Raw genomic sequence first — 13,767 nt, forward strand, 5'->3', positions numbered from 1 at the left:
TTTTCCCTTGTTGCTTTGTTTGTACTCGTGTTACTTCATTTCAATGCATTTTTTTTGTTCTCCTTCACTAAAAAAAATTGGAAAAAAAGCATGAGCAATAGTCACTGTTACCTCTCCAACTTCTCTACTTCTCTCTAACCTCTCTAACTTTGTTCTAAGCTTGCCATATTGTTAATATGCTCTTACTATGACCAGCCATCTCCCTTCTTCAGAGCCACATAACTATGGGCAAAGTGGAGGGGCTTGTGCTCCTGTGTGGGTGGGGCTGTGAGCTCTATTTAAGAGCACCCACAGAAGCTCCTTTTCTACACAAGTGGGTGTACTACTTTTCCAGAGGTTTTGAGTTGCAAAGAGTGTGTACGTACAGAAGAGGAGATGAGAAACCTTACATGGCTCTGTGTTATGGGACTGCTTGTTGTAACTTTACTCCCTGATAGCTGGCAAATGGCTGTTGAATCTGGGTAAGGAGAATTTATAACTGTTTGATATAATTATAATGTTGAAACCAGGGTTGGGAACTCAAGTCAGGTGACTTGAATCTGAGTTGCAAAAAACGTGTTTTTTTGGCTGACTTGCGTACACTCAAGTCAGGCATGGTACTGACTTGAGTCTGAAGCCACTGACTTGGAAATAAGTCCCCACATGTGCAGATTTGAGTCTATCTGTGTTTGGGTGTGCTTGTTTATTCTTTTGGTTCGAGTCGGGTTGCATGGGGTGGAGACTCAGGACTCGAGTCTCGTCACTGTGCCAAGTTCCCATTCCTAGATGGAACAGAGCTGGGCTGAAAAAACGCTGAAGGCACCTATAGATGTGATCCTGGCATATAGAAATTGGACCCCCATTCTGTTTGTGTGTACTCAGAAGTAAGTCCCGTTGTGTTCAGTGGGACTTACTCCTTGGAAAGTGTGTATCGATTGCAGCCTTAGTCATTTTTCTGTCTGACAGTGTGTTGTTTGAACCCTTAAATGTTTGAAATATTGTTCTAACCTGAAAACAGAGAGGCTATAATAGTCACTCTGACGAGTTCAGTGGCAAAAGTGGACAGGAAGCATATCTCGGCCTATCAGGTAATGGGGCTCAAGGCCGGCAACAAACTATGGACAGGTCCTCTCGTGGATTGAGAACTGGTTGGAGGCCAGGAAGCAGAGAGTGGGTGTCAATGGGCAATTTTCACAATGGAGAGAGGTGAAAAGCGGTGTGCCCCAAGGATCTGTCCTGGGACCGGTGCTTTTCAACCTCTTCATAAATGACCTGGAGACAGGGTTGAGCAGTGAAGTGGCTAAGTTTGCAGACGACACCAAACTTTTCCGAGTGGTAAAGACCAGAAGTGATTGTGAGGAGCTCCAGAAGGATCTCTCCAGACTGGCAGAATGGGCAGCAAAATGGCAGATGCGCTTCAATGTCAGTAAGTGTAAAGTCATGCACATTGGGGCAAAAAATCAAAACTTTAGATATAGGCTGATGGGTTCTGAGCTGTCTGTGACAGATCAGGAGAGAGATCTTGGGGTGGTGGTGGACAGGTCGATGAAAGTGTCGACCCAATGTGCGGCGGCAGTGAAGAAGGCCAATTCTATGCTTGGGATCATTAGGAAGGGTATTGAGAACAAAACAGCTAGTATTATAATGCCGTTGTACAAATCTATGGTAAGGCCACACCTGGAGTATTGTGTCCAGTTCTGGTCGCCGCATCTCAAAAAAGACATAGTGGAAATGGAAAAGGTGCAAAAGAGAGCGACTAAGATGATTTCGGGGCTGGGGCACCTTCCTTATGAGGAAAGGCTACGGCATTTGGGCCTCTTCAGCCTAGAAAAGAGACGCTGAGGGGGGACATGATTGAGACATACAAAATTATGCAGGGAATGGACAGAGTGGATAGGGAGGTGCTCTTTACACTCTCACATAATACCAGAACCAGGGGACATCCACTAAAATTGAGTGTTGGGCGGGTTAGGACAGACAGAAGAAAATATTTCTTTACTCAGCGTGTGGTCGGTCTGTGGAACTCCTTGCCGCAGGATGTGGTGCTGGCGTCTAGCCTAGACGCCTTTAAAAAGGGATTGGACAAGTTTCTGGAGGAAAAATCCATTATGGGGTACAAGCCATGATGTGTATGCGGAACCTCCTGATTTTAGAAATGGGTTATGTCAGAATGCCAGATGAAGGGGAGGGCACCAGGATGAGGTCTCTTGTTATCTGGTGTGCTCCCTGGGGCATTTGGTGGGCCACTGTGAGATACAGGAAGCTGGACTAGATGGGCCTGTGGCCTGATCCAGTGGGGCTGTTCTTATGTTCTTATGTTCTTATGGCCTTCAGGTATCCCGGTTGTGGACTTCTCATTTTGTGGGCGTCCAATTGATCACTGTTGGAAACGAGATTTTGAACAAGATGGGCTGGTCCAGCAGGACTCTCCTTGCGTGTGATCATTCATTAGATGGACAGTATAACACAATGCACAACCTGGTTAAGCCAGAGCATCTGGAATTTCAGCTGGATCATTCCTCCTGACTTCACTGGGACCACTCTCTCTAACCAAAGAACGTCTTCCTATCGTGCCTGCCACTTTACCTATGTTGTATGCATTTGAATCTGGGCTATGACAATCTGACGATAAGAGCCAGTGAGTTAGGTATGAAGTGCTGTGTATGTGGTCCCTCCATTGTTGATGTCTCATTCGCCATTGCCCATCTCTTAGTGGCTGGAAATTACCACCTGCAATCTGTCCTGCAATACAGGTAGCCACATGGTGTGAAGCGCCTGACAAACATCCCAAATTAAATCCACCTACCCGGGGGCCTGTGGCAGTCAGAGACTGGCACACCCATCCATTATGGAAAGGCACCCATCTATGTGTCAGAAGCTTGTTCAGGAATAACACCAGAGCTGAGGGAGGTGAGTAAGAACAGAACAGGCACATCATTATAATTGAATCAGTTTGAGAACTGCTCCAATAAAGTGTTAATAAGTTGACACTCTGGGGGAACGTGACACTACTAGTGACCAAAATCACTAAAATCCCAATTTGCAAAAATAATACCATCATGTTACATATCAATCAATGTGTAATTTCATGCAGAATGCGATGAAACAAACTGCGTTGAAATATCTTTATTCTATCAAAAGGTACAGCCAAAAAACCAGTGGGTGTGGGGCGATGGTAGATCACCATGCTCACCACCTGGGGCGTTGCCCCACCCACTGCATGGGGGTGACCTGCTGGCCTCCCACCCCGGGTGACGCGAACCCTAGTGATGCCACTGTTCACCTCTAGCATGGAAACTGTTTTGGTTGCCCTGATGGATAACCTATGGTGGAAGAGAGATGAAGAAATACAACCCTCTTGGTTTTTCTTGGAACTCAGTGGCTTTCAGTATGATTTGGCCCTCGCATCCTTCTAGAAATGCTCAATGGGGAGGGGGGCGGGCCAGAGGCAACTGAATGGCTGTGTTTTTCTGAGCTCTTGAAAGCTCTTGGGAAAGCATGCTATTTCCTCACAAAAAATGTGGGTCTGAGGAGATCTGAGATCAGGAGAGATTCGATCCTACAGATGGTGTGTGGTTCCGGAGAAGAAGGGTCCAGCCAGGGGCTGTTTTTCTCCAAGGGAACCCAGCCATCAATGTCGGTGTTGGTGAGGATTCATCTTGAAGCTAAGCTGAAGGCCCCAGGCAGGGAAAGAAGTTGGAAGAAGGAAGTGAGTGTTATTCTGCTGTGTGTTATTCTGTTATTCTGCTGCTCTTCTTCAGCGAGAAGAGTGAGCACTTTTTATCTAAGAAAACATGAACTACCAAGAGAAATCCATGTGAAATTCATCGGAACTTTTTACAGAGATAAAATATTGAAGATCTCACAGGAAAAGGAATGGATGGTGGAGGGTAGCAAAGTGAAAATTCTGAGACATGTCCCATGGAGAGTGAGAAAGAAGAGAAAAGAATATGAAGAGCTAGCAAAATTCTTAAGAGGAAAGCAAATACCATATAGATGGCTTTTCCCAGAAGGTATGTTTTTTCATTTCCAGTCACAGAGATATACGTAATATAAATTCAACAATGAAAGCAGAAAATTTTTTGAGTACAGTGATGAAAGATGAGATGAGAAATGAAGAAACTGAGGAAGAGGAACTGAGAAGAAAAGAACTAGAAAGTGTAGAAATGGAGCTGGAAGAAAAGAAATCAGATGATTCAGAGATAACTGAGGAATCGGAAAAGGAAGGAACAGGGGAGGAGGTCTGGTCTAGAGGGTAGAACCTCCATTGGCCCGAAGATAACATCAGAAGGTCGCCAGTTTGAGGACACTGGCAGCTCCCTGAAAAACTGAGAATGGTGAGACCTTGAAGCAACTGACAAGCCGAGCTGAGTGATTCCACCTGCTCTTGGTGTGAGCAAGAAGCGTCTTGGCTGCCCTCCATGTGAGAGACGGAGCTGCTTGCCAGCCTGTATGCTGGCCACAACTGGAGGCCAGAAGTGAGACCAAACCAGGAAGATCCATATGAAATATTGGTTCTTGAAAGAGAGAAATCCCCTTGAGGGATTTAGAAACGCCTACCTATGTAAACCACCTTGAATAAAGTCAGAGGAGTAATCCGATGACCAGAAAGGCGGTATATAAATACCTAGTTATTAGTTATTATTATTAAGAAACTAGAGGGGCAAGGAGGCATTCACCAATAGCAACAAGAGAAAGACAAAAAGGAAAGGTGAATAGTAAAAAGAAACATGATGGTTAAGGGAGGTTGGAGTATTTGTCAACATAAATGGCTTAAATTCACTTCAAAAATGAAAGAAAGTCTTCCTTCAATTGTAAAAGTTAAATATGGATAGGTCATAATATTACATTAGAAAAATGGGAATAGATTTGGAAATATAATATAAAATTTACTAGAGCAACAAATTTTAAAGAAAATGTATATAAAATGTTTTATAGATGGTACATAACACCAGTAAAACTGGTAAAAATGAATCAGAACATATCAAAAATTTTTTGGAAGTGTAAATGTGTAGAAGGGACATTTTATTATATGTGGTGGACATATTAAAAATGCAAGTATATTGGAAAAAGGTAAGGAATCCAATACAAGAGATCGTTGGATTTACGATATCGCTGAAACTAGTTACTTTTGCTTAATATTACCTTAGATATTATAGATAAAGAAAATGATGTGTATTTAGTTATTATGATATTAACTGCTGCAAGGATTTTATATGTTAGATACTGGAAAGATATTAAAATTCCAATGAAAGATGAATTAATAGAGAAAATAATGAATGTGGCGGAAATGGATAGGCTTACAGAGATTTTGGATCAATAGCAGAAACCGACACAGATAGAGCAATGGAGACCATTCTATGCTTGGGTGAAAATGAAGTTGTAGATGTATAAGAAAGGGCATTTAGATGACTGTATTGTTGGCATCCTTCAGTCTCGGAAGACTATGGTATCGCGCTCTGAATAGTGTTCTGGAACAGTGTGCTCTCCAGTGCGCGAAGCCCGGGTAAAGTAGATATGGAGGATAGACTGTTACCCATGCAGCAAATCCCCCCTCTCCACGTCGCTGAAATGGTCCAATGGAAAGGCAGAAGCATTGTATATCATTGTATACATGATATATTATGGAAAGGCAATATACAATGATATACATGATATATCATGTATGATATACAATGGAAAGGCAGAAGCATTGTATATCATTGTATACATGATATATTATACAGGATATGATATGATAGATAAATGATATTAAGAGGCTAAACTAGAAGAGGAACAAGATAAGAAGATATGTATTAATTGATTAGATATATTGATGTATGATTGCTTGCACCCTCCAACGGGGTGTGTTTGTATTTTTTTTTGTTTTGTTTTTATTTTGGAAAATAATAAAAAATTTAAAAAAAGAAAAAGAAATGCTCAGTGGGCTGGGAATCTGGGGCACAGTTTCACAGTGATTCTGCCTCTGCCTCAGGAGGTAATCTGCAGAAGGTTTGGTTGGGGGATTACCACTTTACCCCATGGCACTTATTCTACAGGTGACTGTAATGTTCCAGTTTAACACCCACGCTTTCCACTAGTTTCATGAAACCCCTGGGAGAGGTTATTGGGGGATTTGGATTCAGCGTCATCATTACACTGATGATACTCTGTTCAGTGTGCCATTTACATCAGTCAGTTGTGGCAGTGGGAGTGCTGAACTGTTGTCAATTTGGTAATGGACTTGGAGCCTGATCCAATGGGCCTGGTGCACCAGCTGAACTTGTGTTCTGTCAGTATGCACTTCAGAGGCACAGCTGCATCCACTGAGAGTTTGAGATAGGATTGGGCTGCTGATCAAAGTGAATAAGCTGAAGCTCAGTATGCACAAGAGAAAGTGCTGTAGGTTGGTGGTTTGTCTTTTTCAGTGAGAGGGTGCTCAGCCAGTTCTAGCTAAGGTTGCAGGTTCCCTAGAAGATCAGGTGGGCAGTTGGAAGGCTACTGCTACCCTGTCAAGGGAGATCCAAGTGCCACATAGCACCTTTGTAGCACATACAACATACCTCTGTGGCACATAGCACCTTCGGCCAGGTGAGTTTGGTAGGCCAGCTGCGGCCACTACTTGTCCACACTCTGGTCAGCTTTACAATCAACGATTGTCATGAACTGTGCTTGGGACTATCTTTGAAAATGGTTCGAAAAAGGAAGATCATTGAGAAGACAGATAATAAGCTGCTAAATGGAGCCCATCTCCAGAACCCCTCCTGCTGGTATTGCATAGACAGAAGCACTGACTATTGGTCCCTTTCCAAGGACAATTCAAACTTCTGGTGCTTACTTTTAAAGCCCTCCATGGCCCAGGGTGCCTGAAAGATGCCTTGCTCTCCCATGTGCCTACCCATGCCCAGGGGTCATCTTTGGAGGCCCTTTTTGGCGTGGTTCTGCCTGCAAAGGTGAGGTAGGTACCTGTCATAACTCTGTTCATCCCTAACTTCCCCAACAGATCGCATTTGGATGACTACACAAATGACTTGGAAGTTCACAACAGGAATAAACGACATGGTGAGGGCTCATATACCATTGATGAACCGGAGGTAGTGAAAGCATATGTCCATCCGCTGGGTAAAGCTCCCAGGTAAAAGGCTGTAGCTTCTCTTGTGATCTTCCTGTGTGTCTAATGAGGTGTGTCTAATAAAAAGAGTGGAGCAAAAGAAAGCCAAAGTCATGGAACCAGAAGTTGGATGTGAAATAATATGGTCCTCTAGACTCTCTGGCTTTTGTTGAAGAAACCTATGTATTGTTCTGACAGCAGGCTAAGTCAGGTCAGGCACTGGCTGAGGGCGCATGGACTCCCAGTGGCCAAACCTGCCAACATCTGAAATCCCTCATTGCATACAGCAGTAGGAGTCATTCAACAGGGCAATTTGCAGCATCCCTGCCTTACCCCAGCCTGCACACCTGCAGTTGGGCTTCCTCAGAGGGCCCTGCAGTGAGGCAGCCAGAGGATTTGGGGGAGGCTGCTTGAGCACTTGCCCTCAGCACCACAGGAGTGCAGAGGAAAGGGTTCCCCCCAATTCTTCCTCTTCATTCTGCCAACCCACCCACCTGACCTTCCCAGTCAGGGAAAGGAAGAAGAGAGATCTTGGGACATTTCTCCATCGAGACTCCAGGAATACTGAGGGAGAGAGGTCCTCCTCTGAGCTCACTCCTTTTCGTCTCCAAGAATAGAGAGGCACCGACAAAGACCCCTTGAATGGGGAGTGGGAGAGAAGACATGCACAAGAGCTGGGCGAGCAAGAATCTGGCTTAGCCTGAGGGGCACCAAGACCCTGCAGCATGCACTGAGCTGGGCGAGGAACCAAGGAACTGGATTCCAGTTCAAGGAACTGGATTTCAGAGGAGGGTGGAGGCAATTCCTGAGGGGGAAAGCATCCTTCCCTAAGGCACTGCTTTTCTTCAGCCCATCCACGTTCAGGGCTTGGCCAAGGGCCCCTAGTTCTACTTGTATACCCCTACAAGTATAGGTACTTGTATAAAGTTCAGCACATTCCCTTCCTAACCATTTGGAACCTGAGGGGGCCCTTTGAGGACTGGAGGACTCAGCAAAACCAATCCCACCAATGTCTCCAGTAGGGGTTACCTCGGCCAGGAACCCAAGCCCTAGATACTGTTCCAGCTTTGCAGGTTGGAGCCACAGAACAACATGGCAGAAGCAGTACTCCCATGATCCACCTGAGCTTGGGTCACAACCCACTTCTGGATACAGACCCATTTGGTGAAGAGTTCTGTTTGAAAGGGCTTTCTCTCAAGGAAACAGTATGGTGGGGGCACATGCACATACAGAGGCCTCACGCAGCCGCATTCCCCATTGCAAGGACAGTGTCAACAGCTGTGTTGCTTGAGCGAGGGGTGGCATTTTCCAGGGCACAACATTTTGTTCTTTGAGTGAACAGCAACACTGGCTTCAGGTGAAATGAGGGGAAAGGCTGTAGCTACAAATTGCTTTTCTGAAATTTTGACAAGGGCCTCCCTAACAAGGGGAAGGAGTGCCTAAGAAATGATCCACTTCAGCCTGACCTGTATCTAGCTAAGTTCTTTGTTCATTTTTCCATTTAATTCTAGAACATGATTTCTCTCCACTTTGGAATGAGACACCACTGATGTTGGTCAACCACTTTAAACAACGGACTCCATCGATAGTTGACGTAAATCCTGAAACTGGAAAGGCTTTAAAAATGAATAAAGTGAAGCCGTGTCAACGCTATTGGTCTGGCCTTGCTTTAATTTGTTGTCTCCTGCAAAGTTTTCTCTGGTGTTAGGAAAACAGACACATTTTCAGCTTTTTCATGCCACCCAAATTTCAAGCACTATTGTAAAAGAGCAAATCGTTTCAGCAGCAGAATAGAGGAGGATGAGATGAGGACATCAAAAAAAAGGTCTGCAGAAAGAGCTAAACAATTTTGAGTATCTCTGCTTGGCTATGTTTTTACCAGCTGGGGTGACTAGATGGTTCAACCAATCTCATTAGTGCACATTGCATTCCTCTATGGTGAGGCCTTTTGCAACTAGATGGTGCCTTAATTGTGGTGGACTCAATAGGCCTGCCAAGTTGATCTATCACGTATGTTTTCCTCTCTAGTGTTTTCCTTTCCTTTGCCCAGAGCCCCTGTTTGATCTTGATCTCCCATTCAGCTCATTCTCCAAATCCTTGAATGGGAAGCAGAAGCAGTAAAAGTGAGTAGTCAAATGCAGGCACGCTCAGGAAGTCTGTTGCCTTCGGTGACTCCTGCTTTGGGAGTTTCGGCACCTTGTCTACCTGATTCCATGCTCTACATCAGCCTGTCTTGATCACAACGGCTGTCTTGGGCTCTTTGACCTTCATCCATCTTCCATCATTAGATCCACCCAGCAGCAGCCTGCCTCAGAGCCCAGATCTGTCATGACAGCCTTAGCTGCCTTGACCTACAGCTGCTTTCCTGTTTAATCTCTTTCCCTTGAAACAGGGAACTGGCAATAACTGAGATTATGTTCAAGTTTTCTTATATAAAGATGGTATCAAAGGTGTTCTCATCCCACCACCCAGGCTCCTGCTTGCTACTGATCCTGTAGGGGGTCTCTAATCCTACTCCTACCTGGGAAAATTAGCCATTTCTTCAACAGGGTTCTTATCCATCCCTGTTGCTATGATTTGAATTTTGACCCAGTGGCCTTAAAATGTTCCAATAGGAAGTGGAAATGAAGCACACATCACCAGCTGTGGCACAGCCTGCCCACAACTGACCTATGAAATAGCGAGTATGAGGATTTATAATCGACAATGGAGGGGCTATAGCCCAGTGCTAGTGAACCTACTTCACATGCAGAAGGCCCCACCACTCCCTGGAAGGCTAAGAAACCCTCCACCCCTGGAGCCCTGGAGAGCCACTGCCAGTCAGTGTAGATCAGGGGTGTCCAAAGTTTTTGGCAGGAGGGCCACATCAGCTCTCTGACACTGTGTCGGGGGCCGGGGGGGGAAGAATTAATTTACATTTATAATTTGAATAAATTTACATGAGTTTACATAAATGAATATATTAAAGATGAACTTATATGAATGAATGAAGGTCTTGCAATAGCTCAAGGCCTATAAAAGGCCTTGCACAAATCAAGGCTGGCCTTTCCTTTGCTGCCTCTGCTGCATCACAGATGTGAAAGAGCAAGCAGTGGAGGGAGCTCTCATCCCACAGCTCATGGGAGAGGTCAAACAGTCGCCCTCACGTTGAGAGAAGTTGCGTCGGGCCAGTGCGGACTTCAACAAATCTCCAGAGGGCCAGAGGTTCATTGGAGACTGGGGGCTCCCTGAGGGCCGCATTGAGAGGTCTCAAGGGCCGCAAGTGGCCCCCGGGCCGGGGTTTGGGCACCCCTGGTGTAGATCAGCCATTTTCAACCACTGTGCCATGGCACCCTGGTGTGCCATGAATGATCCCCAGGTGTACTGTGGGAGTTTGGTGGAGGGTCATTTATTAATAGGACCACTGGGGATTTGAGCCCCCCACCAACAGCAAGGTGTGCCTTATCAGTTGTCCAAAAACTGATGGTGTGCTTTGACCATTTTAGTACCCTGTCAGTGTGCCATGAGATGAAAAAGGATGAAAATCACTGGTGTAGAAAATATGGAGATAGATGGACCGAGAAGCACCTGTCTCTGGCTTTGGAGAGTTTAGAAGCACTTTCTATACAGCCCCTTTTCTGAAACAGATAGCTGTCTAGCACTGGTAAGCCCATTGTAAAGGTATGAGGAGCTAGAGATAGTTTAAGATTGGTGGAATAGGAAATATAGAACTGGAAGTTATCCAGACAAAAGGACCAGTGTTAAAGGAATGGGAGCAATGTAGCTGCCTTGACTCTGCTTGGAAGGGGCCAAAAGGGATCCTGGATGGAATCTCCCTTACCAGAGTAGGGTTGCAATTTACGGTTTGAACTACATACTTGGCTTATTATACATCAATCATGCCTGAGGTGTAAGGTAGGAGGACAGCTCCTATCTGGGAGAAGCTGCCTTTGGTGCCAGTGGACTCTATGCAGACAAGGAAGCAGCTGTGGTCTATCAGGAGCAGTGAGGGCAGAATTATAAAACCTGGCTGCCTGACCATAGTCTTGAGGTGACTATCTTTTTAAATGTTGAACATCTGAAGCTTATGCGTGATCTTGCACACTGGCTATGGCTACCTCACGTAATATCCTTTTTTTTGGTTAGTGTTAGAAAAGGTATAATAAGGGAGTTGGGGACCATTTTGGCAAACTATCTCTGCTCTTTATCTTCTATGGGAGCTGCCGTAGGTTGGCAGTTCAAGCGCAGAGGAGCCTGAACCTTCTCTGGGCTTGAGATAAGGGACTCTCTGGATTCAACTATAGAAGATAAGTACATAGGGAGAGAAGCCTAGCTAGAAATTTTATTCTGTGTATGTTTTATGTTGACAGTTTTGACAGTTGACAGAAAAAAATGTCAGTTTTTTCTTATTGTTACCATAGCCAAAAAAACCTTTTAAAGCAGTGTTTCTCAAACTGCGGGTCAGGATCCATTAGGTGGGTCACAAACCAATTTCAGGTGGGTTCCCGTTCATTTCAATATTTTATTTTTAATATATTAGACTTGATGCTACCATGGCGTGTAACTGCATTTGGGGAAATGTTACAGACCTACACTTTGAACAAGCTACTATATATATTTTAACAATGTTAGTAAATGGGACTTACTCCTGGATAAGTGTAGGATTGCAGCCTAGGATTGTTGAAAATTTTCCTGCTTGATGATGTCGCTTCCAGTCATGACATCACATCCACTGGGTCCTGACAGATTCTCATTCTAATAAGTGGGTCCCAGTGCTAAATGTGTAAAAACCATAGTTTTAAACAATTTGGTCTCGTGTAATTCCTGGACCTCCCCAGCTCCGCACCCTGGGGTAAAGGTTCATGATGGCTCCCTGTGGAATGCTGCCACCCCCGTGCGAATTCTCCCCCCCCCACCTTATCTGAAATGCACGGAGCCTTGCACAACTCTAGGACGCACCAGGGAAGCCTACTGAAGCTTCCATGGGCTCTTAAACTGTGTGTTCGGGAAACCAGAAGCACAGCTTCCAACTGTGTTGGGAGCCTCAAAAGGTTTCCCGCGTGGTCTGAAAGGCATGTGAGGCTCCACACCGGGGGGGGGGGATTTACCCCATTCCATAAATGGGAGGTCCACTACTGATAAGGCCTAGCAAATCTAATGTCTCAGACCCATTTGGCTACATTGAAAGTTAAAGACAGGATGAGATAAGCCCTTCAGTTAAGATCCTGGGACTGAGGAAGTAAAAGGCTTTCACAGGGCGGGTGGCAATACTATCAATTTGCAGGTGAATGCACTTAGTAGGAAAAGTAGAGGAAGTGGAGGGAACCTAGGAGGAGTGAAGGGGGATTGGCCAATGGAAGGAAGTTGGGACTTTACTAAATAATGGATCTTTGGGGGAAGTTTTGCCCTTCGACTTCCTGGAGGAATTGTTTAAATTTCAGAGATAATGATTCCCAGAGATGATGTCTGTTACATCCATGCTGACCCAGTAGTTCTACACAGACCTGCATCAGCTCTTTAAATGGCGCAAGTTCATGTGGACCCAACATGGGGGACTGGATATCAGCATGCACTGTTGGCACTGATACCACTGCCTTCCCAGCCCTGATTCACCCTCCTCCTTGCCCCATCTCCTTCCCATTTCTCCCCCTCCCCATTCGAGCCCCTCTCTGCCTCCCTCCAACCCTCTGTGCTAACTTACGGGCACTAGTGAGATCCCTAGTCAATTGGCACCCAGATCAGGCAACCTGCTGCTTGTGGCAGCGGCTAAGCTGTGCGAAAGGCTTGTAGCCTTTTGCAACAGCCACAATAGGCCTTACACTTTTGGTCCCCTGAAGCATTCCAGCAGTTAATGATTGGGCTGTGGGTTCTAAGCATCATGTTAGATTAATTCCAGGGTTGCTTCTCATTGTTCTAGGTCACAGTCTCTGGGTGCAATCCTAACCCCTTATGTCAGTGCCTTCCAGCACTGGCATAGCGGTGCCAATGGAACGTGTGCTGCCTCCTGCAGTTGCGTGTTACTCACAGAGGCTTCCTCAAAGTAAGGAAATGTTTGTTCCCTTACCTCAGAGCTGCATTGCCCTTGTGTCAGTGCTGGAAAGTGCATAATCATAAGGGGTTATGGTTGCGCCCTCTGTTGTGTATTTAGAAATGTGTTTCTCATGGTCTAATCGTGGTAAAGAGAACATGATTTACCAGTCTATATGCTGATAATAGAAGTTATCCATTACTACAATACTTTTCCTCTGTATGTATCCCTGATTTCTTTCTCCAAGCCAAGTTCAGTATTTTGGTCAGAGGGAAATAGCATGTTGCCAGCACTATATGATTAATTGGTCCTGATACTTCTACCCGAAATAATTCTGCCCAATTATACACACCCAACTCCCCCCTTGTTTCCCCAGTTTCCATTTCACAAAATCAGGTGCCTCAGCTTCATAACACCATGAACTGGTGACTCAATGGCCAAAACTCTTTGGTGTTGTCCCTTTGATTGCAACCAATTGCTATTGGCTGTTCTTGAAACACTCCCAACCCCAGAAATGGTCAACAAAGTGGCCAAATGTTATGAGTAATCAGAATGGGGATTCTTCACAAGGTTCTACTGTTCCTGCCACTTCCAAAAGACCACAGGCCAACCTGGGGAAGTACCCTGACGTATTTAGTCAGGTGTTCCAACTTCCCTCACTCCAGACTTCCCGTTCGCCCACATGAGAAGC

The sequence above is a fragment of the Tiliqua scincoides genome, chromosome 2 (assembly GCF_035046505.1).
Source record: "Tiliqua scincoides isolate rTilSci1 chromosome 2, rTilSci1.hap2, whole genome shotgun sequence".
Lineage (NCBI taxonomy): Eukaryota > Metazoa > Chordata > Lepidosauria > Squamata > Scincidae > Tiliqua > Tiliqua scincoides.